At 35.1% G+C, this 26,926-nt stretch overlaps 2 pseudogenes; one reads left to right on the top strand and one right to left on the bottom strand.

The window, feature by feature from the left end:
- Window positions 1-17,366: 17,366 nt before the first annotated feature.
- On the bottom strand, window positions 17,367-18,899 carry LOC149556270 (cullin-1-like; annotated as a pseudogene).
- A 684-nt stretch (window positions 18,900-19,583) lies between these two features.
- LOC149556271 (DNA replication licensing factor MCM4-like) lies at window positions 19,584-24,109 on the top strand (annotated as a pseudogene).
- The last annotated feature ends 2,817 nt before the right edge of the window (window positions 24,110-26,926 follow it).

Below are 26,926 nucleotides of genomic sequence, written 5' to 3' on the forward strand. Positions count from 1 at the left end.
CTTTAGCTAGATTTTCCATGATCCATAGGCATAGAGCTCACCTTAGTCGTAGCCAAACCTTTCCCTTTTTTCACCATCGTAGTCCATTCATCTTTCTTGGTAGTCAGAGCAGGTTTTTTTTTTGAAGTAGAAGGATAGTTATGGTCCAACAATGTATAATGCCTAATCTTATGCTCAGCTGACTGGTATTGGTAGTAGGTATTCGAAAGGTTAAGGTAAAGTACCTTCTAAGTAATGGTGGTACCACCTATCTTTATATCTAATATATCTTTGAGGTCCCTAGAGAGGTCGACCTCAACACAAACCTTACGTTGGGGACGAACATCAAAAAACTTGTTTGGTTCAAGAAAAACAACCTTGCCAATAGTTTTCACAATAACAAGTAAAAAAGACTAGCAAGGAATTGGAAGCCTAGGGAACTCCATCCAAATGGGTACCTTAAGCTTCTAATCATCATATAGATCAAAATCTCATGACCAACACTAAAAAACTAAGAGGGAGGACCTTATAGTCTAGGGGCCTTACACAAAAACATGTTCAGCTTGGCCTACATTGCCAAAGTGAAAAAGAAAAAAGGCTCTAGTAAGGTTTTGAACGCCTTTCAGGCAAACACCCTGAGGTGTCAAAACCTTGGAAACTCATTCCTAGAGCTTGCTTTTAGAAAGAGTATGACCCATAAAATACCCAATAAGGGTTTGTTGTTCTAACCAGGTGCATACACTATCAAACTCCTTGGCATTCAAAATAATAGTAGGAGAGGAATTACCTCATGGAACACTTTGGGAACAAACTTGCGTGGGCATTTGGTTGGCAGAGCCATTATCTCTAGTAGCAACAGTGACTCCAGCACCAGCATCAACTGCTAGGCTAGAGAAGGCCAAACTCATTATAAATGAAAATATTCCCACAATAAATGTGGTATGAAAAATAATGGAAACCAATAAGGATTCAGATAGAGGTCGTACAAACCTAGCAGAGCTCATTGCAACAATGTTCTCATCATTTTCAAGTATTCTTTAGTCTCCTCCTTTGGCATTAGTGACAAAAACACTTATCAAAATTTTGAATTCTTAAAATTTCAAGTCAAAAACTTATTTTTATCAACATTCTCTGTCTTCCACTCAATTTTGACTTCATGCTATTGTAGCTCAGTAAATTACTCTATTTTTCTAATTTTTCAAAATTGCTTTTGTAAAGATATTTACTACTCCCCCATACATGTATCTCTCTTATATACATATATCTAGAGTATGATAATCTTCTCCACACACACACACACACACACACACACATGTATATATATACTTCTCCCCTTTTACCAATATTATTCTTCCCCTTTCTGACATAAATGCCAAAGGTGTATAATATCTAGAAGTTAACACCAAAATGTGACAAGAAATCATAATGTACCTTTAGAATTAGTACCATAGTCTTGTCCCAATTCTCTTGCAACACCTTACTTGCATGCAAGGCTATCTGCACCTCTATTAACAGTTCCATCATGTGGTTAGCTATGGAGAAGTTATTATCATGGATGAGAGTCTTTGCATGTTCAATGTGCTTTTGTAGTGCATCCATGTTTGGAAGAATCATGCTCTAAATTTTTGCAAGTGTGGCCCTAATTTTGGCTTCTTTCCATAGTAATTCTACTTGGAGATTTTTCATGTATCCGATCTTTGTAAAGTGTGCAAAACTATAACTCAGATCAAGTGATAGCTGGTGTGCACTTGCCTTCATATCTTCATCTATCCTAGATAATTTCTCGTTGATCTCCTTTGTGAATATAGATGTGTCACTCAATTTGACAAATAAAGAGATAACATTACTAACATATGTTTCTAGTGTAGCAAGAATGTTAGACAGTTCTACTTGATCTATAGCAATCTTTAGTGTTACTTTCTTCAACATTTTATTTTCAATTTTTCTTTAAGCTCTCTACAATAGTTTTTCTTGTTCATTCAATTCTTCATTATACTTGTGGACAATTTCAGATAATTGATCCAGAATGGGTTGTTTTTTGTCAACCTCAATATTTAGAGCATCAACAAATATGCTCTTTATGTCCTCAAGGATTTAATTTTTCTTCTTCTTCTCTTCTCTAAGCTTCTATTGCTTAGCCATTTTCTTCAAAAGTTCTCCTAGGGTATCCATTTGATTAGGAGTGAGGATAGGGATGTCCCAATTTGGAATAACAATGTCCTCTTCCAGATAAATTTCTTCCTCTTTGCCCTTTTCCTTTGAAATTATTGATGAAACAATTTCTTTTCCTTTACTGAGAACTTCAGTGCTCGGTAAAGACTGAGTCTCAACTGTCATTTCACTATATGTGGATACACTTGATATTGAAACAAAAGTAGAAATAGATGGAATAGCAATAAATGTAGTGACAGGTGGAATACTTGTTGTGCCTAGTTGTTGCTCGGTAGAACTTGATGTTGGAGGGACTAGTTGCTTGAAAAATGACATTTTGGGCACTTTATTCAATGAAACACTAGGTAGTATAGATCCAGAGATTGGTTGGGTGCAAGGTGATCTAGTGGTAACCATAACCAACTCAGTAGTAGCCTTCTTTGAGCCTGATTACACTAAGGCTTTGTTCAGAGAATAAGGAAAGGAAGTCATAATCTGTGTTGCAATCTTCTCTATGTTAGATTCTTCAATACTTTGTATTTTTGGAATGCTTCCTCTAGTGAATTCCTATTCTTCCTCCTCATCATCAAGATTAACATCACCTATCTCATCATCATCGATTTCTACTTCTTCTTCTACATCCTTATCGTCACCATCTTTTTCATCAACATGCACAACAAAGTCACTAGGTTTGTGCAACCAATAGATGTTTCTCCATGTGGTAGTAGTAGATTTCACCACATATTCAATGTCTTTAAGAAGTATTAGACATGTATTGAATTTGAGAGCGAGCTTTTTCTCATGCTACTTCAGATATTTCTTCACCTCTTTCTCACTAATACTCAGCATAAGTTGTCTCAAGGTTTGTTCACAAATGTCCTTAACAATCTTCATTGCACTTTCTCATTTAGGTTTAACTTCATTCAAAAGTTCATCAAGAATTTTTTGTGAAAGCTCATAAGGTGAGTATTTCCACTTACCCAATTTTTCCATAAGGGTATCCTTAATCTTCTTTTTCTCTTCTTCATTCCTAGTCTCATACTTAAGAGACTTAAAATATGCCATACCTACTCCTTGTTCCACATTCTTAAATTTTTCCTAAAATGTAGGTGCATACCTCTAAAAGATAATTTGTTGAGCTTCATCTTCCGCACCTAACTTTAGTTTCCTCTTGGATTTTGCAGATTTTCTTGTAAACATAGCAGGGGAGGACTTAGTGGGTTTGATTATTGTAACCTTTCCTTTCTTCTTGGGAGGTTCCTTTTCCTCATATTTTGCTTACTCTTCTTCATCCTCTTAATCTTCATTCTCTACATCATCTCCTTTACCCTCGAAAATCATGAGAGGAGAACTTGATGACTTGTAATTCTTGATTATTTTCTCTATCATCTTCCTTCCTTTGGTCACTACTTGAGGTAGCTTGATATCAAGCTCAATTTTTGCCTTAGCCTCATCATATCTACCAAAATATATAGCTTTAGTATCCACAGGCTCATTCAGTAGAGCTTCAATGATATCTTTAGTGTCATCAATGTTAACCTCATATTCTAGAGGCTTAACCCATGCCACTCTAGGTCTAACTGTGTGAATGTAAACCTTGTCACATTCAACCATAAGATATCTTCCTCATAGTCTTCTACAAGCTTCCTTGGAATCCCAAATCTTCTCTGCATCTTCTCCTTAAATGTTCAAAATAGTTGTCCATAATGCTATCAAAGTTTTCTCCCATCTCTACTATGAATTCATTTGTTTGGTATAGAACTAGAGTATCTTTCTTCCATACTATAGTTCCTTTAGAGGGGAAAAACTTCTGAACATAGAAAAATAAATATGTCAAAAGAGAAACAAACTTACATGGATTGTTCTTTGATACTCAGATGCTCTCCATATTTTTGTTAAATTGATTAAGCAACATCTCAGCAAGGTTGAAAGACAAATTGTTCTTCACGACCTTGTATGCTAGGTCAACTGCTTCACATGACATGTTGTTCAACTGACTTGAGTTGTAGATTTTGTGAGCAATCACATGGATCCCAAACTTCAATTCCATGTCAATCAAACTACTTAGCTTCATTTCTCTTTTGTCCCACTTGACAAGAGTTCTCTTTGTCAGTTCTACCCAACCTAGGGTTATAGTAGTCTTTTCTTTGTTCAACATGGGAAATCCAGTAATATTATGTATCATCTTCTTGGTTATCAGAATGGGATGATCTAACCATAATTGTCTATTATGAACATGGCTCAGGATAAATTTGATCCATTTCACTTGAAAATCCTTCGACATATGCATAATATGCATTAAACCCTTTGTCTCCAAATGTTTGTGCTCCAATTTTAGAATGCCATCTACACATAATTATTGAATGCTTCATTCATCTCTAGGGTTCCAATCTCCTAAATAGAATAGTGATAGAATGAACAAATGTCATGGACAAGAAGCACCTATGGTGCTCTAGTGGGGTCCAGTGTCTCCATAATTGTTAGACTCAGTTTGAATGTGGGAGCCTTGCAATCCACTCCATGAACCAACATTTCTAAACCTTTCTTGACCTTGTTTCTTGAAGATGCTATCGCTTGGTAGGGTTTCAAATACGGGAGAATCTTCAACAAAAATTGCTAAAATCACTTGGAGGCTCTGAGTTCGCTCTTCACTCTATGCTCTAAAAATTCATGGTGAAACAATAAAATTGATTTCTTCCTTTTAATGAATTTCTTCTTTCTGATTTCCATTAATTCTTTGTATGCATACTCACTTGGTGATAGGTTGTCCTCCACTTGGTTTGGTCTTTAATGCTCAAAAGACACCTTCAACTCGGTAAGGTCTCCTTACTCAGTAGGAACTACCAACTCAAAGAACTTTGAAGTCGGTAAGATTATCACTATTCAGTCTGAACTGTTGGAGTTGATGAAAGCCAACTCCAAAGATGCCCAAGATCACCTGCATGCGAGAACCTGTCAAAGAGAAGCCAAGGAGAGGAAGAGCATGGAGCAAGGGAAAAACCCTAAACGGACATGAGAGACCACAAGTATGCAAACACAAGAGAAAAATGTATTTACAATATACAAGAAGTGATGTGATGTTATGAAAAACAAAGAGGGAGCCTGAATATAAAGAGGTCTAGGAATCTTCTAGAACAAGCTAGAAGGTGCTAGGAGATACGTGTGACAACTAAGCATACATCCACATAAGGTGGAAAGTCCTCGAACAATGTGAGAGGATAAGTATGACTTAGGAGAGAACAAACTCCCATATTGTCCACAACTTATAACTAACTCATAGAATACAACTAATAAATAAAATGCATTTACCTAAGTAAGCTTAAGTAATAGAATAAATAATTAGTAAATTAATTATTTACTCTAACACCCCCCTGTAAGTGCAACTTAGGGAAATGCCTTAAGCTCACAAAACTAAGATAAATGCATAATGGGTCCTGGAAATGAGGCCATGTTAGGTACCCATGTATAATGCAACAAAATGCAACCTCTGAAAATAGGGAAAGAGAGAAAACCACGTAGGAAAAACCCTCCCCCAAAAAGAGGTAAGAACCTAGTGAAGAGCTGAAGAAGCCTCCAACTAGGGAAGTGTCCCCTAAAATAGGAACAAGGAGTGATCATGAAAAGCATCACTAAAGCATGAAGAAGCCGCAAATCTGTCAACAAGAAAGAAAACTGCTGATCTGAAGAACCTCCATGGAAGAAGAAGGCATGAACCGAGCATGTCTATATGGTAGATGATCCATCTCACCAAAATGCATAGGTAGCCAGCCACTATAATCACCTTGTATATAGGATCAACCACTGAATACATAGTTCACACTATCGAACCATCGAACCAAAGATGCATTAGAACAACAAGATAACCCCCCCTTAATGCAGACGAGGTGTGATGACAGGCAACTAAGAAGGTGGGCCAAAGTCTCCTGCAAACGAACCAAGAACAATGAGAGAGGAAAAAAGAGGTACAGACATCTATAAAGACACGGTCAAACTGACTCTACATGGGCTAATTTCGTGGAAGGGACACTCACTTGACAAAGGGAGAAGGCCTAAAATAGCAAACAACTATCCCCCCCATGGTGCTTTATGAAAATAGTGCAACTACAACTGACTCAGAACAACGTTCATGACCCCCGGAATGCAAAAGTGGCACTTTATCTCAGTGCGAGACAAAAAGTTCTTCAAAATGATAGCTAGAATGATCAAAACTGAAAAAGAGCTGCAACAAAACAAAGTATAGCTAAAAACAAGAGAATCCATGCCAGGAAAACGTTCCTCGGGCCTAAAACACTCAAAATATCTACCATATAGCAAAAATGCCAAAACTATGATAGAAAGAGCATGAGCCAAAAACTAAAGAAAAAGACTACATTTTTGAAAAGTACACAGAATCGGCTTTCTAAAAATATGAAGTTTTCAAAAAATAGGCATGGGACACAAAAGATATGCATGCTGGAGTCAAAAATAGGACTTTAGACTTCAACTAAAAAAAGGGCAACAAAAAAGCATCAAAACCTAAAAATACCCACACCAAAGTCTCTGTCTTAGAACCAGCTTTTCGACGCTTCTTTCGGATCAGAAAAATACTTCCGTATGCTCAAGTTATGGCCAAAAAACTGCAAGTAGGTTTGATGACATCATGCTAACATCAGCAAACTACTGGTTTAAAATTGACGGCCATGTGGCCATCATCGACAAAAAGGCCATGTGGCAGCCACGTGGGCATCACGTGGCAAGTTGTTGACATGGTAGGGCCATGTGGCAATGTGCCACGTGGCACACATGCCACGTGTCACAACTGCTGCTGCTGATGTGGCAAAACCCGATGAATAAAAAACTGCCACGGTGTTGATAGGATCCGGTGACACAGACTGCTGATGGGGACTAAGTGGCGCATAGGAGGAAGACCGACAGAGGTGGCAGGAAGGAGTGCTACGCCGGAAGAGTGGCGTAGGAGGGCGGCGTCGGGGTGGCCCGCGAGCGATGACCAGGCCGCGGTGCTGCCAGCTGCGGTCACTACGAGTAGTGCGGCAGCAGTCACGCAATGGCACGCGAGTGGCCGCCCAGCAATGCAAGAAAAACTCTTTAAAAAAAAAAAAAAATTGCCAAAATTCCGTACAGTCTTTACGACAGCCTGTAGGGCTAAATTTTTTTTCCTTTCGGAGCTCTATCTCCAAAATTGAAAAGTTTTATATGAATGCTGACTGCAAATGGCCTTTCGAATCCATGGTGATGTCTGTTTGGGCTGAAAGTGCTCGAAAAATTCACTGATCCCCTGATTTGAAGAAAAAATGCACAAACAAACTAAGGTTTGTGACTTCAAATCATGGTTTCAAAAATCTTCAACCAAGCAGCAACAGGAAGGCTCTGATACCATGTTGGAGTTGATGAAAGCCAACTCTAAAGATGCCCAAGATCACTTGCATGCGAGAACCTGTCAAAGAGAAGCCAAGGAGAGGAAGAGCATGGAGTAAGGAAAATCCCTAAATGGACATGAGAGACCACAAGTATGTAAACACAAGAGAAAAATGTATTTACAATATACAAGAAGTGATGTGATGTTATGAAAATACAAAGAGGGAGCCCGAATATAAAGAGCTCTAGGAATCTTCTAGAACAAGCTAGAAGATGCTAGGAGATAAGTGTGACAACTAAGCATACATCCACATAAGGTGGAAAGTCCTCGAACAATGTGAGAGGATAAGTATGACTTAGGAGAGAACAAACTCCCGTATTGTCAACAACTTATAACTAACTCCTAGACTACAACTAATAAATAAAATGCATTTACCTAAGTAAACTTAAGTAATAGAATAAATAATTAGTGAATTAATTATTTACTCTAACATGAACTTGGTACTTGACAGAGTCACTAGATCGATGTCTGCATCCTAAAAAGATATGTAGCTTGACCTTTCTTAGCAAGGTCTTGCAACCCAACCTTGCCTAGTAAGGTCTTGAGTTTCCATCATCACTTGGTGATCCTTGTGCATCATGAATGTTGATATGGATCTTTCTGCTTGCTAGTTGGAACTAATGTTAGATGAATTCTTCTAAATCAAAGTTATAGTGATCTCAATTGGGAACTAAGTTGAAATGGTTGGGCCAACAAACTTACTGACTAGGGTGTCAACAACTTCATGATTTTGGTTAGCATTCTCTGGAGATTTCTACACCCATTGTTGCCTCATTTGTTTGTTGATATTGTCAGCTTTAGCTTTCTTTTCATCTTCAATTATTCCTATGTTCATACAGTTCTTGGCAAGATGTCCAATTTTTGTACAAATAAAACATCGCTTTGTAGTATCTCTTTTATTCATGTGATGTTTCACACCGTTTTCTCCAATTTGCCCAAACTCACCAAAGTAGTGACATCTGCACCATGTGTTGAAATCCCATCCAAATATTGCTTTCACAATTTTTTCTACTTGGTTCCACTTCTTGTTCTTACACTCTAAAGATTTGTGTCCTTGTTTATTGTAATTGCGACACTTTCCTTCAAACTTAGGTTTTTATGCGCATTCACTTGCTTTATGTCCATGCTTTTTGCAACTATAACACTTTCCATTGAATTTTTCTTTACCATTGCTCCAATTTTTTTTTGATGTATGACCTATCTTACCACAATGATTGCAAGTAGGTCTTTTGTTCTTTTGAGCTCCTTGCTGAGATGATTCAACTTCTTCTGTATATCCTAATCTAGCTTTGCCTTTGTGTCTATATTAATTTTTCTCATTTAATTGATTCATGTTTTCTTGATATTTCATCATTCTTCCATTGGTTTGTTTTTCCATGCTGAGATCATTCTCTAGTCTTTCATTCTTTGTCCTTAGATTGATAATCTCTTTATTTGTATCATTGAGTTGATCAATGAAGTCTACTTGCTAAAGGGATAGTCATTGAATTTCATTGTCCTTTTCTTCTATCACTTCTTTGGCTTTGTCTTTTTCTTCCATGGCTTCACATAATCTGTTTAATTGGATTTTTTCTCTCTTTTCATCTTTCTAACTTCTTCTTGAAGATTGGAATTCTTCTCTAATAGGTCTTTGATTGTTGCATTAGCTTCACCTAAATTTCTTTCTAGACATAAGTCTTTAATTCTTTCTTCAATGTAGAGATTGTCATCCATTTGTGCTGCAAGACCTTTCCTTATTTTCAATGATTGAGAGAGTTTCTCCTTTTCCTTCTTGAGTTGTCCAATGGAAAATTCCAGATCTAACTTTTCATTCTCAATAGCCTTATCTAGCCTATATACCTCCATTGCCTCTGATCTTATCTCAAGTTGTTAAACTTCTTTTGTGAGATTCAAAAGAGCTCTAATACCAATTATTGGAAATATAAGATAGGCTAGGTTACTAAGAGGGGATGGGTGAATTAGGAACCAATAAAACTTTAACTTACTTCTCCAATAAATCATTCGTATTAGGGATAATTTTAAGAAATCCCTCCCAAAAAAAACCTAAAATGCTAGTGAATCCAACATTTTGTGGGCAGGAGAATTTTAATGTCGAGGGTGATTTTTTTGTTCCATATAGGGAAATAAAATATTATATGTTGGAAAATTTTTGTCTTGCCCTAGCAAAAATCATTTTAAATGTGGCAAATTAATATTTTTTTGGTTGACAGATAAATAAATGATGGCTATTTTTTCCCTTGCCAAAAATGAATTAATAATATCAGAGGCGAATTACTTATTTTGTAGGAAAATGAATAATAATGGTCTTGGCTAATCTTTAGTGGTAAACTAAAAAATTGTTTAATCTGAAAGCAAAATTTGCACATGTATTGGCTAGTGATTGTACTGACTGCTGAGTAGTCACTTCAAGTATCAACTTATGTACTATCTTAGGTGTGTTGTTAATAATGTCGTAACATTGTTACATCAGTGTCACTATTACCAAGTCAGCTACTGTCACTTTCATATTGTTAATAGTAAATACAATAGTTTTATTGACCATTGATTACTTGGAGATCAATGATAGAAGATGCATCTTGGGGTCACTCGCTTGAAAAGACCTGTAGTCACCCGTAATTCTCTGGAATGGAGACATGTGGAAAGGTTTTCATGCAAATCATTACTCAATGTCAAGCACTATCAACTAATTAATGCCAGCACATTTCGACATTTCACACACTTAAAATTAATAGGAATACGAAAAATCAAGATATGAAAGATCGCAAATACCAAATAATTAAATGTAATTGCCATAATGGAACTGGAAGTGCCATTAAATAGCAAGTTCCATTAAATAGCCTCTTCAATTCCTCTTTCATTATCATTTCTCATTTTTTTAGACTTCAATCTAAATTCAATTTGTTGTTATAGTTTGCAGAGTTTCTTGAATCTTAGTCATGGATACACCAATTCGCCTCAAATGCACTATAATGGCTCTACAAAAGCCCTTTCTAGGCAGTATTCCTAACAATGTCCTTGCCATGGTTTGTAAGGTAGATTCTCGGAGTCCTTTTATCCACTATGCTATATTCATGGTACTCGACCATGAATTCTTGAGAAATGATAAGAGGTACCGTGTGTCTACGAATATTACCTCTCGCTTCCTTGTGTCTCTTCTCAACCTTAGAGGTAGTCAAATAGACATGTTGATGCTTCTGCATAACATTTTTAAGGAAACATTTTTAGAAGATGATGTCAAAATTCTTGTATTAGCCGAGCAGATACTAGGGCCGGGCATTGGCATCTCTTTTGCAGATGTAGTAGACAAGTGTTGGGAGGAAGGCATAGGGTGCATTATACATAAGTATCCTTTCTTGCTTGGCATGAACGAACGATAATTGACTCACCATTGGAAGTGGGCATGACTCATAAGGGATTTCTTGCAGAAATGGTTGTTGTTGGACGACGTCAGCGAGACCAACTTCACATGGCTAGATGAGTTCAACGACATCATCTTCTCCAACAGATTCCTCGCAGATGGACTTGAAGACCTTTTTTTATTAAAGGCTTCAAAATCTCGGCCCCTCAGCTCGCTCATTCTTCCAACCTCCCTGGTTCCCTATTCCCTCAGCCCTATTTTTGAATATTGTAACTTATTTCCTTACCCATTGCCCTTAGGGCAAAAAATGTTTTAAAGATATTTGTATTTTTAATTTTTTCTTTGTATTGGGCCTTGCCCTTTTTCGTAAATTACAAAATAGTAAAACTGGGCTGATTTAATCAGTTATTTTGAATATCTATGCTATGAATCAGTACTATGTACATTGTACAGTCTAAAATATTATCAATGAAAACAATAGTTTTTGGCTTCTCAAATTGTTGTTCTTGTTAGTCTACAACTTTGTAAGTTTGTTTTTGGTATCTTGATTCTCAATGCACTGTTGAAATGTTACTGTTAGTCTGTGACTTTGTTTAAAATAGTTAATTGTTAATAATTAACTACTTTTGTTTAATCTAATTGGTTAAAACAAATGGACCTTCAAGGAAAACTAAAGATTAATAGATTATAACCTTAACAAAGTTAAATATAATTTTGATAATTTATGTGTCAAATTTTTATTTCATACCTATCTTGTCACCTATTCCTAACTTTCTTTTTCATTATGAAATCTTTTAAATGATGAAGAATAGTTTATAAACAATTATCACAATTTTCAATATATGTTAAATTTTAACAATTTATAAATATTTTAACTATATTATATTTTAATTTTGAAACTAAATAATAAATATGAATAAAAATATAGCATTTGCAATTATATTTTTAAATTGTAATTATTTTATTTACATTATTATTATTATTTCATGATATCTTACACCAATTTTATTTTATAAAATTTAATATATCTTCATTGAATTTTTCATATCATCTTTATAATAAAAAACTTATGATAGAAAAAAAAATCAGTTCTCTAATAGAAAAGAAAATCCTTTATTTATATATTAAAACTATTATAATAATTTTTTTGATCGGTAATAAGTTCTACCTGAAATCTCGACCATTGCATAAAAGAAGGATCAACGACCCGAGATGAATTTCAGGCTGATCTAGGAAATGCTTTCCCATGTGTCTAGATTCATCTGGAATCCTAACATGTGTCCGGTCATTACCAATCAGAAGACTCGGTTAATATTTTTATTTTCTAATGTAAGTGCATTGGTTTATATTTTATATTGTAATAATGTATTTTTTTATAAATTATAATATGTTTTTTTGTCATTCAATTAAAAATAATATTACTTATATTATATAATCATTTAATATTTATTATTATTATAAAAATATTATTATTATTATTTATAATTATTTATTATATAATAGAATATATAATGTAATTATTAATATAATATAATTATAACCATATGATATATATGTAATAGAACATATATATCAATGATTATATAGTATATTTATGAATAAAATTTAAATTTAAATTAACATCATTACAAAAACGTATAATTATATTACATTTTTATTAACTAAAATATTTTATATATTATAATAAATTTATTAAATTTAAAGTAGATTTATATAAAAACTAAAGGCAAGTACTAGTGGCACTTGTTTCATATCTTGCACCAATTTTATTTTATAATATTTAATATATCTTCATTGAATATCAATAATTAAATTAACCTAAAATCGGGACACGTGTACTACAAGATTCTACCTGAAAATTGAAATCCTGACCATTGACTAAAAGAAAGATCGATGGCCTAAGATGAATTTTGGGCCAATTTGGGGAATGCTTTCCCATGTGCCTAGATTCATCTAGAATCCTGACACGTGTCTGGTCATTGCCAATTGGAAGACTCGATTAATATTATTAATAATAATAATGTTTATAAACAATTATCACAATTATCAATATATGTTAATAATTTATAGATAAAAATAATAATAATTTATTTTGAAACTAAATAATAAATATGAATAAAAATATAACATTTGTAATTTTTTTAAAAGTTTTATTTATTTAATTTAAATTAAACTTTTGTCATTATAATTTATTAATAATTATTTGTACTTGCTGATAGCTACTCACTAGTACATTTGGGCTCATTTTTTGACCTTTATTGGTTGAAATTTTGACCCAGTTTTCGACCAAACTTCAACCAAATTTGACCAACACATTGGTCAAAAAAAATTCAGTTGAAAATTCAACCAATACGTTGGTCAAAAAATGAGGAAATTGTTAGCACATTTTCTGCCATTCATTGGTCAAACTTTCGACCAATGCTTGGTAGAAATCTACAGGGCATTGATTGAAATTTTGACCAATGCTTGGTAGAAAACTAAAGAGTATTGGTCGAACATTTTTTGGTCAAAATTTTGGCCATCCAGTAGGTTGGTCAAAATTTTGACCAATATGGTGGTCGAAAAATGTTGGAATTGTTAGCACATTTTCTGCCATTCATTGGTCAAACTTTCAACCAATGCTTGGTAGAAATCACCAGTTCATTGGTTGAAATTTTGACCAATGCTTGGTAGAAAACTACAGTGCATTGGTCAAAGTTTTGACCAATGGTTAGTAGAAAACTACATGGCATTGGTCAAAATTTCAACCAATGCTTGGTAGAAAACTACATGGCATTGGTTGAAATTTTGACCAATGCTAAGTCAAAATTTTTTTGCGGCTCACAGTTATTGAGGTCCATTTCAAGAATGGCCCTTCCTGTGAAATTGTCATCTAAAACCTTTCTAATGAGATAATGTGTTATGAGCTCTTCATCAGTGGGATGGAACGTGAATCCAGGAGGTAGTTGTGCATCACAGAAAACTACATGGCATTGGTTGAAATTTTGACCAATGCTAAGTCAAAAAAATTTTGCGGCTCACAGTTATTGAGGTCCATTTCAAGAATGGCCCTTCCTATGAAATTGTCGTCTAAAACCTTTCTAATGAGATAATGTGTTATGAGCTCTTCATCAGTGGGATGGAACGTGAATCCAGGAGGCAGTTGTACATCACCCATGATGCACAACTGCCTCCTGGATTCACGTTCCATCCCACTGATGAAGAGCTCATAACACATTATCTAATTAGAAAGGTTTTAGACGACAATTTCACAGGAAGGGCCATTGCTGAAGTGGACCTCAAAAACTGTGAGCCTCAAGGAGGGTTCAATTCCCTCCTTTATTATTCACTATGCATATAATCACATACACCCATTTGATCTCAAATGATGATATGTACTGAATGTTGAGTGTTTGTGCTAAGTGCTCCAAAACCATCCATTTCATGCCTTCATCTGTACACAATGTCTTTCTAGTTTCTTTCTACTCACACGCCCATTTCATTTCATATGATCATCTGAAAATTGTGTCACTCTAAGCTCTCAACTATTTCCTCTTGATTGATTGGACTCGCTAAGTTGGCTCGCCAACTTGCCCCACTAAGTTGACTGTTCAAGTATGCTCACCAAGTTGACTCTTTGAGTTCAGTCATCAAGTCACCCCACCAAAGTTCCTCATCAAGGTCAATCTTTAGGTTTTCTCATCGAGCGAGCTCACCAAGTCAGCTCACCATGTCACGTCTCTAAGTGGCCTTGCTAAGTCGGTTCACCAACTTGCCCCACCAAGTTGCCACTTTAAGCCCACTCACCATGTTAGATCATCAGGCTGGCTCCCCAAGTCAACTCGCCAAGTCAACAATTGAAGTACGCTCACCAAGTTGACTCTCTAAGTTCGGTCACCAAGTCTGCCCCCTAAGCCAACTCTCTAGGTTAGCTCACCAAGTCACCCCCACTTGCCCCACCAACTCGCCACTTTAAGTCAACTCGCCATGTCAGATCGCCAAGGTGACTCCCCTAGTCAGCTCGCCAAGCTGACAATTCAAGTACGCTCACCAAGTTGACTCTTTATGTTTGCTCACCAAGTTTGCCCCCTAAGTCAGCTCACCAAGTCACCTCCACCTAGTCACCTTAATGAGTCGACTCTTTAAGTTAGCTCACCAAGTCAGCTCACCTAGTGGTTTTACCACCTTGCCTCGGCAAGTTGGCTCGTTATGTGTGCTTGCCAAGTTGCCCTACTGAGTTGCTTTTATAAGCCCACTCACCATGTCAGCTCACTTGTTCGGCTCACCAAGTTGACTATTCAAGTACGCTCGTCAAGTGAGCTCACCAAGTCACCCCACCAAGTCATGTCAACAAGTTGATTGTTCAACTATATGCTCACCAAGTTGACTTTGAGTTCGATCATCAAGTCACCTCGCTAAGTTGCCTCAATGAGTTGACTCCTTAAGTCTTCTCACCAAGTTAGCTCTTCAAGTTGTATCACCAAGTTGACTCACCATCTCATCTCACCAAGTGGGGCTCTCTATGTAGACTCGCCAATCTGCCCCACCAAGTCGCCTCTTTAAGGCAGCTGATAATGTCGGCTTGCTAGGTCTATTCCCAAAGTTGACTCATCGAGTCAACTGTTCAAGTATGCTCACCAAGTCACCTCACTAAGTTGACTCTTTAAGTTTGCTCACCAAGTCTGCTTGCCATGTCAGCTCACTGAGTCAGCTCACCAAGTCACCCCTCTAAGTCGCTTGAAGCAAAGAAAAATTTGGTGTCATTCAAACTTACCATATCTGAAGGGATATAGTGGCTAAAAGTGCATATTAGATTCATGGCATTGAGTATGATGGTTGGAAATTGTATATCAAACCCATGTAGGATAATATCAGTCTTTCTGTTGCAGATCATACTTCATATCATACCTTAAAGTGGTCATTTACTAGTCCCAAAGTGGTGTACAGAAGCCTACAATAGCTAGCTAACATTTGGATGTGATAAATGTTGATTATATGGCATTAAAACCTATGGATTGAATTGTTACAGTTTGATTTGTGACTAATAATAGGTCTGTAATCTCTCTTTTTAGTCTTAGCAGTAAACAATAAACTCATATTTTGCCATATCATTTAACTATACATGTTTTGATTCATTGCATAGTCATTTCCTTTAATCATTTGTAATGTGTTATCATAAACAAGCATCAAAGTGAGCTCATTCTCATGAAGAGGGAACATGAATACCAGAAATATCATTACAACCATTTTCATTGGAGCTAATAAAACAAGCACATTAAGCTCTAAACCTTGTTTGTGTTCCTCAAGTTAAATGCTTGCGAAACCAACCTTCAATAACACCATTTTCAGGCTGCAGATAAATGTCCATGGCACTGTCCTCACTGTCCTTACCAACATAATCATTTTTCAAGGGTGGAACTTACTTTTCATTTCATCCTCTTGTGCACCTGCTTGCAACAGGGTGAACAGTGACACAACATTGCTCAACAGAATAAAAGCCTTGGATTACACATCCAATAGATGCTAAGTTTTAACTTTTTATTCTTTGATTGAAATTTTGCTTCACTACCAGTGTGACCTTTTCACACCTTCATAACCATTGTTGCTTCATGGCACTATCCTCACTTTCCTTACCAACATAATCATTTTTTAGGTCTGAACAAGTTGAGTTTTTTGACACTTAGTCAAGTTTCCACATCTGCTATAGATGGATCCAGAGAGGAGCTTGATTAATGCCCTCCTCTTGAGGCTCCAAACCCAAATTCATCACAATTTCCTCAGCCTTGATACAACAACCAAACACTTGCAAATTTTAAACAACGTTATGTGTTCAAGCATCGTCATTGTTAGTATTCACTTAGCAAAAAACATCCCTCTATTCACAAATTCATTTCCTGTAAAGAGTGAACAGAGAAAGGAATAGTGGGTGACTGATGAAAAAACATAGTGATGCTCTTAAACAATGTTATATGGTAAATTTCAAAATGATATCTAGGATCTGACCAAGCCTCCTTCATGATGCTCTAGATTTTCCTATCCGAATATTGCCAATTTTTTAAATGCAAGGTAAATACCATTCAATCAACTTTGATTACTATATTATCCATATTAAAATCTTTGATCATTTGGAGGACAAGAAGTGGAGCTTCAACACCTATTTTTTTGGGATGAAGTACTTTTGTTGCTTTTATCAACAATTTAACACCTTATCAGAAGAACCACAAATGACATAGCCAATACAATATTCCAAGTCTCCTCTAAAATGTTCCTGATTTCTTTAACACCAGGTGACTACCATTGGCATTGATCACCTTTTGTTACCATATTATCCATATTACAACTTTACTACTCTAAAATGATGTCTAATCAATACAAATTCAGAGCCAGTACTTTACAATGAAGTTAAATCAGTCTAGGAGTTAGAGTAGCAACACTTGGAAAAAGATTCATGCGGAAACATATTAGCATTGATCTTTAGCTAACTCATAATTTATTGATTAGAATTGCATAACATCTATCTTTATCCACATCCTCAATCACCTTTTTTTTCTCATCCATTGGTGGGAGTGGAATCTACAATCAGGTAGAAACCAATTCCCATGTGATCTCCACATGCATTGATTTTTGTTAAAAACAGATAGGAAAAATAGTATACAATTTTTTTATATCAGAGTTCATACCTTGATTCTCCTCATCTTATTAGTGAATTTTGAATTGACTTTGAAGACATCTGTTTGTGCCACATTTTTTGTATTTGGCTCTTTATTGAGAATTTTATGTTTCACACATGAAAGAGAATGTAGCAATCTGACAATATCTTCATCGGTCAAATTCAATTGAGTCTTCACTTCTAAGTAACTTAGCCTTTCAGATGCATTGAATATCAAGAATGCTGATGCCTGCATATCATAACCACAGAGTAAGTTACACAAGGAAAAAGAAGTGAATTCCAGATATATCAAGGAAACTGACACTGATAAATGTGATGTATTAACTTTGCATATTTATGGTTTCTATAATACATCAATTTTAGTTTTCCTTTAAACAAATAGCATAAGTAGAAAATGAATCAAATTATCAATGTATGGTCATTAAGAATTAATGACATTAACCATTGCTTTAACTTATCCTACCCAACTAATTCTTAACCAAAAATTGGAAGAAGAAATTCCCAATAATGATCAGTAGAAAATGACATATAATGCCATTTTATATGGATCAAGTAATCTAACTGTTAGCCAGTAATCAACCAAAAAGGCAATTACCTAGTAAGTAGTAACAACAAGTTCCATAGGCTTAGGGTAAAACTTCCCATTAATATTACAAGTACCCAGAGATTATATCCATGTAAGCTTTCTATGCTTTGTCTTTGTCTGATAGAACTGCTCGAACACCTCTATGCATCTTACCTGCATTAAGTAGCAAAGGTCAAAATGTTAAACTGCTTCAAAAATTGGCAAATTTAAAAGGTATACTGTATACAAAATGGGCATACCATTTCGGCTGGCAGGTTAAGATCAAATGATTTATAACTCAGCCAAAACCCAGTTGTCAAAACTGTCACAGTCAAGTCTATACCAAGATGTGCTTGAGAATTTTCATTAAGATAATCATCAAAATGCCCTTGGTTCTCCTTTGCTAATGTTAAATCTATGACCTACATACAAGCACACAGATTTTTACACAATTTACAATTAGATTAACTTCATTGATAAGAATCAAAGTGAGTTTTTTTATTTATGTATGATGCAGCATACCATTCCCTCCATTTTAGAAGTAAACTGACCACCACACTGTTGCTTCAGCTTTGTCAATATGCTTCTTTCATGATCATCATTTGCACTTTTATCAAACAAAAGTCTCTGTGCAAGCTTCTTCCTACAATTTCGACAAATATTAATTATATATCACAACATATAACAAGACAAAGTCCTAAATTTTAAAATAGCATTATATGGATGAAGATTGTCATTCACATCATGAATTCCAAATGTGTAAAGTTGTCATTCACGTCATGAATTCTAGATCTGTAAAGTTGCCATTCCTCATGCTTTATGGCCTTTGGTAGAGTCTGGGTTAATCTATACTTGATAATTCCAAACAATAGTCATTTAAATTTTTTTAAATCAATTAAAACTAGACTAGTACAAAAATAAATTGAACCATATATTAAGAATATGGAATAACCTGGACATACCAAAAAAGAAAATGTATCATATTCTAATAAACAGAACTCTACTGTTATAAACATTGGATTAGATTGTTTGAAGTAATAAAGGTGAACCAGCTAAATAATGGGCTAATAAAACATGCTTTATTGCTAGTGAGAAGCATTAAAAACTATATTAATGGTATGTTAGCATGCACACCCAGATTCTGGGTCAGTTCAACTATGAAGATTCCCAGGGTCTTATCAAATGGGTCATACCAGACAACCCTTCTATTCTACAAACCTCAATGGGTGGTCCACATTGACTGTCCAAGCAACTGCCTCCTTAGGGAATTGGCATAGCAGATGCCTATGTACCAACTTTTGGTGCCTTCTACATTAAAGAAACCTATTTTGAAGATATTTCCTTGCACCAAGAAATCTTTTGGACAGAGAACTACCTATCAATTGAGTCAATCATTTCTTTTCAATTTGTATAATATGTTCTATTGAAACACACATTAATTACCTCTTTTGGCTATTATAATTAGATGCCCCAGTCTTCCGAGGGTGACCTTGATGGCAACCCCCCCTATGCTTGTTTGGGGCACAAACATAAGTGTTCAAGATGTCAATCAAGCAGTTCAGCGCTTTCTGAGGAATTTTAGGGATGATCCTTCAGATCTTGAGGGGAAATACATGAGGCTCTTGGAACAGGTTCAAATTTGTCCCTACTGGCTTCTTATGGTTATCATCTAGTCTCATTTCAAATTATTGGTTGAGCACATTTGCTTTTGTATTCACTTCATTTAGTTGATTTCTCGTTTAGACAATGGAAGTCGAAGGTGATTCGTTGAATATTGATGCAATGAAAATCTTCAAATATGATGAAGACCTTTATGGCAAGATGGTTAGATATCCTCTTGAAGTTCTCACCATTTTTGACATTGTATTGATGGATGTAGCTGTTCACCTCAAGCCTTTGTGGGAGAAGCACATACAAGTGACTGAATTGTATTTTTGGAAAAATATGTTTTGTTAGTTAGTATTTTCATTAATGACTTTGTTGTTTTAGATTTTGTTTATTTATGCATATAAATATGCCTCAGACTTACATATAACTACCATTGCATTCAGGTAAGAATATTCAATCTTAGATATATAGTTAACATGCAAGATCTAAATCCATCAAGTAGGCAATGCTTTTTAAAGTTACGTCTTCATTGTTCAATGCTATTTGAAAAATCTAATAAGGGGGTTTTGTTGTCTTTGAAATCTAGATATTGAGAAGATGGTTTCAGTCAAAGGAATGATAATTCGGTGCAGCTCAATTAAACCAGAAATCAAAGAAGCATTCTTTAGGTGCCTTATTTGTGGATATGCTCCAGCACCAGTACTTGTTGATAGAGGCAATTCGTTGGATTGCAATTGAACTCTCAATATAACAATTTGTGTCTTCATTGTATGTTATGTTTGTTTCTCAATTCTATTTTTCATAAACTGTGGTGGAGAATCTACGGCTTTAAATAGATTCATGCTTATGAAAGTGATCTCAGAAGCTTTTAGATTCCAGGATTTTGCAAATAAGATCTTACTCCTTATTGTGACATGGTCACTATTAATTTGCTCTTTGTAACCTTAATTCGAACTAATAGGACACCGTACATGAGGTTCTTCTCACATTGAGATGTTTTCTTGATGAAAGCTATATATGAGAGAGCACATTTTTTTAGTGTGAAAAAATCCATTTATGAGAATTTTCACACCAAATTTTATTCTCATATTCCTTGAGAATCTTCTATCGAATTTTGTCAAACGTATTTCATGTTTAAAAAAAAAATCTCATATCTTTGCTTCACTATGTACAATGGTACTTGCTGTCTAAAAGTGTTTTTGCTGGATTTTTATTCATATCCTATTTTATGCTTCAAATGCTCAGGTCAGATTGATGAACCTACACGTTGCACAAGGCCAGAATGTGCTGCTATGAATTCTTTGACATTGATGTATAATAGATGCAGGTAGGAACTTGTTGATTTTAGTTTATGCATGATTTGAAGCTCCATTTTCAAGACTCTGAAGATAACTATATCCTTTTGCTTTGTGGTTAGGTTTGTTGATAAGCAGATTGTAAGGCTGCAAGAAATGCCTAATGCCATTCTAGAGGGAGAAATCATGCACACTATTAGCTTGCTGATGCATGAAAAACTTGTTGATGTGGCCAAACCTATTGATCGAATCGAGGTATGTCTGACATTACATGATATACAAATTCTACACTCATTTTTATTGCCAAGTGTTAGCATTTGAAGGTTGACATTGGTTTTTTTTTTTGTAGGTTACTGGGATTTTCAGAGCTATGACAGTTAGAGTGGGACCAAACCAAGGGATTGTGAAATATCTATTTAAAGCAAAGCTCTCAAGCCTATCTTAGTCCATTTAAGTTGGAAATGAGGACCTTAATGTTGTATTTTATGATTTCTAATTCTAATTTGTAAATCATTTACTGGTGCAGACCTACATCGATTGCCTTCATTTGAAAAAGGCAGAGAAGACAAGATTGCGAGCCGAAGATCCAATGGAACGTGATACCAATAGTGATAGTTTTGCCTCTTTTCAAGAGGGTGATATGTCACCAGTTGATTATGAAGTTAAGGTATAAACTCATACTTTTTACCTTTTGTATATAACATGAATTTTGCAAGCTCTGAAATTGAATTTTGACTACCAATTTCCAAATTGAGAAGTTGAAAGAACTATCTCGCATGCCCAATATCTATGAGAGGCTAACTAGGTCCTTAGCTCCGAGTATTTGGGAGCTAGAAGATGTAAAGAAAGGGCTCGTGTGCCAGGTATCTTTCTTTGCATTCATGTTCGATTAATTGGTAATTTGTTGCATGCTCTTTGAACCATATGTTAACCATTATGCTTCTTAAACATCTTTTCGTGGGAACTGCAATAAAACTAGCTTCAGGCACTACTTTTCATGGTGATATCAACATCCTACTTGTTGGGGATCTAGGTTCAAGTAAGTCTCAACTACTTCAGTATGTGCATAAGCTGGCTCCTCGAGGCATTTATACAAGTGGTCATGGAAGCTCTGCAGTTGGTTTGACTGCTTATGTATCAAAGGATTCTAAAACTAGTGAAATAGTAAGTTATTAACTCAATTTGTTGATCATTGAGCTCCTTGGGCTGCCTGCTCCCCCACTGCTACCTACCACTTTATTCTATATAAACTGCTTATTTCTTTGAACTCAACAGGTTCTAGAAAGTAGAGCATTGGTAATGAGTGATAGGGGTGCTTGCTGCATAGACGAGTTTGACAAGATGTCAGACAATGTTCATAGCATGTTACATGTGGTGTGATTTTTCTCTGAGCTCTTTGAATTATGTGCTTTTATTGGTTTCTTGACTTCGTAATATATGTTGTTGGTTGACTTGTATATCAATGTCTGGTCATTCCTTTGAAGTAGGTTATGGAACAACAAACAATGTCAATTGCAAAGGCTGGGATCATAGCATCTCTGAATGCAAGAACATCTGTTTTAGCTTGTGCCAATCCTAGTGGTTCATGCTACAACCCTAGATTGTCAGTGATTGATAATATCCAACTTCCTCCAACATTGCTTTCTAGGTGGAGTATGTTTGTTTTAGAATTCAAGCTGGAGAATTTATTTGTTGTCACTCAAGTATAAAAGAATCACAAAAAATGCTTGCAGTTTTGATTTGATCTACCTAGTGCTTGATAAAGCTGATGAACAAACAGATAGGCACCTTGCAAGGCATCTTGTTGCATTACATTATGACAAGCTAGAGGTAAGTTCTAATTTGGTCAATACTATGTAGTAATTAATGGGGGGTCCAATGACCTAATATTTTTGATGTGAACTACATTATGATTCTAGGACCAAACACTGGATGCATTCGACCTCCAGACTCTCACTTCGTATGTCACTTATGCAAGACAACATTTACATCCTAAGATATCTGATGAGGCAATAGAAGATCTAATTCATGGTTATGTTGAAATGCGTAGGAAGGGAAACTTCCTTGGTAGTAGCAAGAAGTTTAGCTCAATATATTCTCAAATTCAATTTCTGTATAGTATGCTTACAAGTTACACATGTGAAAAAAGTAACAATATATCTCATACTTCTACTGAAGAATGCATCTAGATGTAGGGAAGTTCTCATGTTATGTTAACTTGTTCTCCTGAATGAATTGTATAGGTTATCACAATGAATCCACGCCAAATTGAAAACTTAATAAGAATAAGCAAAGCCCTTGCCCACATTAGATTCTCTGAATGGGTAAGAAAATCCTATGTAGTCAAAAGTGGGTTACATTCCTAAATGTTTTAAAGCCAGATTGAGGCAATAAAAAGATACCTTACATTCCAATTATGTAGGTTGAAAGGTGTGATGTGGCAGAATCATTTCGGGTTCTTGAAGTTGCACTTCAACAATCTACCACTGATCATTCAACTGGTAACCATTGTGCATCTTTGGCAATGAGGATTGTCAGTTCATTTAGTTGTATATTGAATGCATTATCATCACAAAATTAGTCAGCTCTGAAAGAAATATGTTAATTGGAAACCACTAAATGCATTTGAGTGTCATGGTTATAGGGACCATTGACATGGATCTCATAAACATGGGAGTCTCAGCCAGTGAAAGAATGAGATGAGCCAATCTTATTTCATCACTGAGGATTCTTATCATGGAAAGGATGCAGGTAGGGGGACCATCAACCCATATTACCGAGGTAACATTCTTTATACTGCCCTAAATAGTGTTGAGAAAATTGTTGGTATGGCACCTAACCAGATATGAATGAATGCAATCACAGTTGATGGAGGAAATGCACAAATAGGGATCCAAGGAAGTCAGCTTGAATGATGTAAGTAATTCTTTATTGTGGGTAAATTTCAAGCTATTTCCAGCTTCATTTTCTTGGGGGAAATGAATACATTATGAGTTATGTTGTTCAATTTTAGATTTGTAATGCAATTGGAAACCTTGTGAGTGAGGGGTTTGTTAAAATTCATGGGGACAATGTGAAGAGGACCTGAACGAGTTTTGAGGATGATATGGCCCCTATAATAATTAGTAATGAAGTATTTGATAAGACTATGGTTAGTGTGTTGTGGCAAACTTTTTTAATATGCCCTGAGCTTCGTGCTCTGTAGTACATTGATGGGTACTTTCTCTTGTAAAAAAATCCAAAAAATTGAAAGAATCCAAAGCCTGGGTGTACTATCTGTGACAAAGACAACCACCGAGGTAATGATGGATATCTTATAATTCTTGCTCAGATAAGAGGATGATAATTATAAATTATGAGAATCATTGGTGTTTTGTTCTATCAAGTTTTGGAGTGAGGAAAAAGTAATTGCAATTATAAAGGTATTTTTTTTCAACCAACGTAATGAAAAAAGTTCATTTTAATGTTTACCATGGCGTTTTTTCTCTCCCTCTAGTTTCACGTGGTTACCTAAATATAAAGAGAATTAAATAAAAAAAGAGCAATTTATTTTAATCTATATTTTAAATTAAATATAAAGAGGAAAAATTAGAATCTAATCTTGATATAGTGATGATTCTATGGTGGTGACTTCAACAATTGAGAATGCTGAATATCATTAACAACTTGTCTTCCATACACACCAATGATGTCAATCATGGTGCCGTGAAGACTTGGTTTGCTATGAATAGCTACAAGGGAGAAACAACAAAAATGCAGAATGCAAATGAATTTACTTGGCACAATGCATCATATGCTCTACTATGAAGCAACTACAAGATGTGCAAACACATAGCTATTAGCTATTTCTCTAGATATGATCATAAGAAGTTTTCAAGATGTAGAACATTGTTATTATGAACTTGAACCACTTATAAGGAAAAGGGACCAAAAAAAAAGACGGTGAAGAATCATTATCAAATTGGGAAGTTATTATTCAAAATTTATGAATCAAAGGGAATCACAATGTGCAAGATATTATAGAGGTGAATTCAAAAGCTTTATAAGAGTCTAGCAATCATGACCATGATACATCGCAAGGATAATCTCTAATAAATGCTACCCACAGTCAGTTTCAAGCTAGAGAATTCAAGAAAGAATAGGGATTGTTTGAAATTACTCGGATGCAGTACTAATGCAAATTCCTTCTATAGTACTGATGCAAATTTAATTTATTGAAATATATATCTACTATTTTAAATTTACAGACTGAGATTTATATGTAGTACAACTAAATGTTTCAACTAGTATACAGCCAGCCCCACCGAGTTGAAGCAATTGAGTGTCATGAATACATTCTTGATAAGACAATATAATTATCATAGTACATAGTAAAGCTATTTTTTATAACACTCAAATTTATGTTTCAGATTATAGATTCTCTTCCTGAAATTTGAATTTTTTGACAAGAAAATCAACAAAAACTGATTAACTGAGAGTCTGAGCTGTAGATCCCACCAGGATATAAGGAATTCCAGTTTATTTTTCTTCCTTCAATTGACTTTCCATTGGACCAATCTCAGATTGCTCGAAACCATTTTGCCTCCTCCTGCAATCCAACAAAGAGTGTGTATCAAATCTAGCAAATTTATAAATAATCAAGTCATCTACACAATCATGTTCATCTCATTTCAAGATCAAAAAATACATAGTTAAATGCAGTCGAATCATGGTGTCATTACAAACAAAATGCATGTTGAAGGAGATTGTACTCCAAAGTTCAATCAAGGGTCAAGATAACTAATTGCCTTAGAATTCCATATTGGAAAAGATAATCCAAGTTTTGGGGCTAGATATCATTAGTGTCGAGTTTGTGCAAATTGACCAAATGGATAATGGTTAGATTTTTCTACATGGAACTGAAAGACATTGTTTGAGGGTTTGATGAAAAAGATTCATTTTTGAGCATGCAGATTGATGTATCTTTGAATGGGATGTACGAGCTCGGTGAAAAACTATTTGCCAAAGTACAAGAGGAATGAGTTATTTTTAATTGCCTTAAATTTTCTACGTGTTGAGTTTCTCCTCAATATAGAAGTTGTTGTGAAGGTCCTCCAAGAATGAATAGGGAATGAAATTGAAGAAGTATAGGAATCTCCAAGGTAAGTTTATAAAGTTGCTATTGAATTTTAATATATTAGAATGTGCAAAGTAAAGTTCTGCAACAAAGATTTATGCATAGAGTCATTGTCCAGATTTGACAGTAAGGTAAAGATAGGATTGTGGTTATGATAAAACCATCTAATGATAATACAAGGAAAATTTGGAATGTTTTTGGTCATTAATAGGCTTGAGTTTTTAGAACTGTGCATATAAGCTACCATGTGGGAAGTCTCCAATTTTGACAGCTTGATAGTATTAATTTCATTCAACTTCTTTGACAATATTTTTGAGCAACTATTTTAATTGTATTTTTAAAATTTATAGTTCAGAGTTTAGCTATTCAAATTATTTAAATAATCTTAAGTATAGAATTATAAAGAGTCTTTAGCAATTCAAAATGATAATTTTTACTTCTAAAAATTTCTACTGTATTTACTTACCATTGTTCATTTTTGGTAGATTACCTACTTAAGTTTTCACACTGATGCATGAATAAGTAGACATTTGAAGCTTTAGTTTTTCCACATTTCAAGCCTTGTGAACTACTTTTGTATCATTTGCAGTAACAAGAAAATCTCTTCTTTCATTTGTTTCCATTGGGGGATCCAATGGAGGTGAATTGTGTAAACTAATTTTAGTTGCCACTTGCAATAAACTTTCCTCACTCATTTCATCCATGGAAAACTGGATCTCACTCCCATCCGCTGCAACTGAATCAACTTCAATTGGAATAGTTGACATTGGATGATCTCTCAACTGAGGC

This window comes from Cupressus sempervirens, chromosome 5 (assembly GCF_028749045.1).
Source record: "Cupressus sempervirens isolate cs-2001-9-10 chromosome 5, ASM2874904v1, whole genome shotgun sequence".
NCBI classification, from domain to species: domain Eukaryota; kingdom Viridiplantae; phylum Streptophyta; class Pinopsida; order Cupressales; family Cupressaceae; genus Cupressus; species Cupressus sempervirens.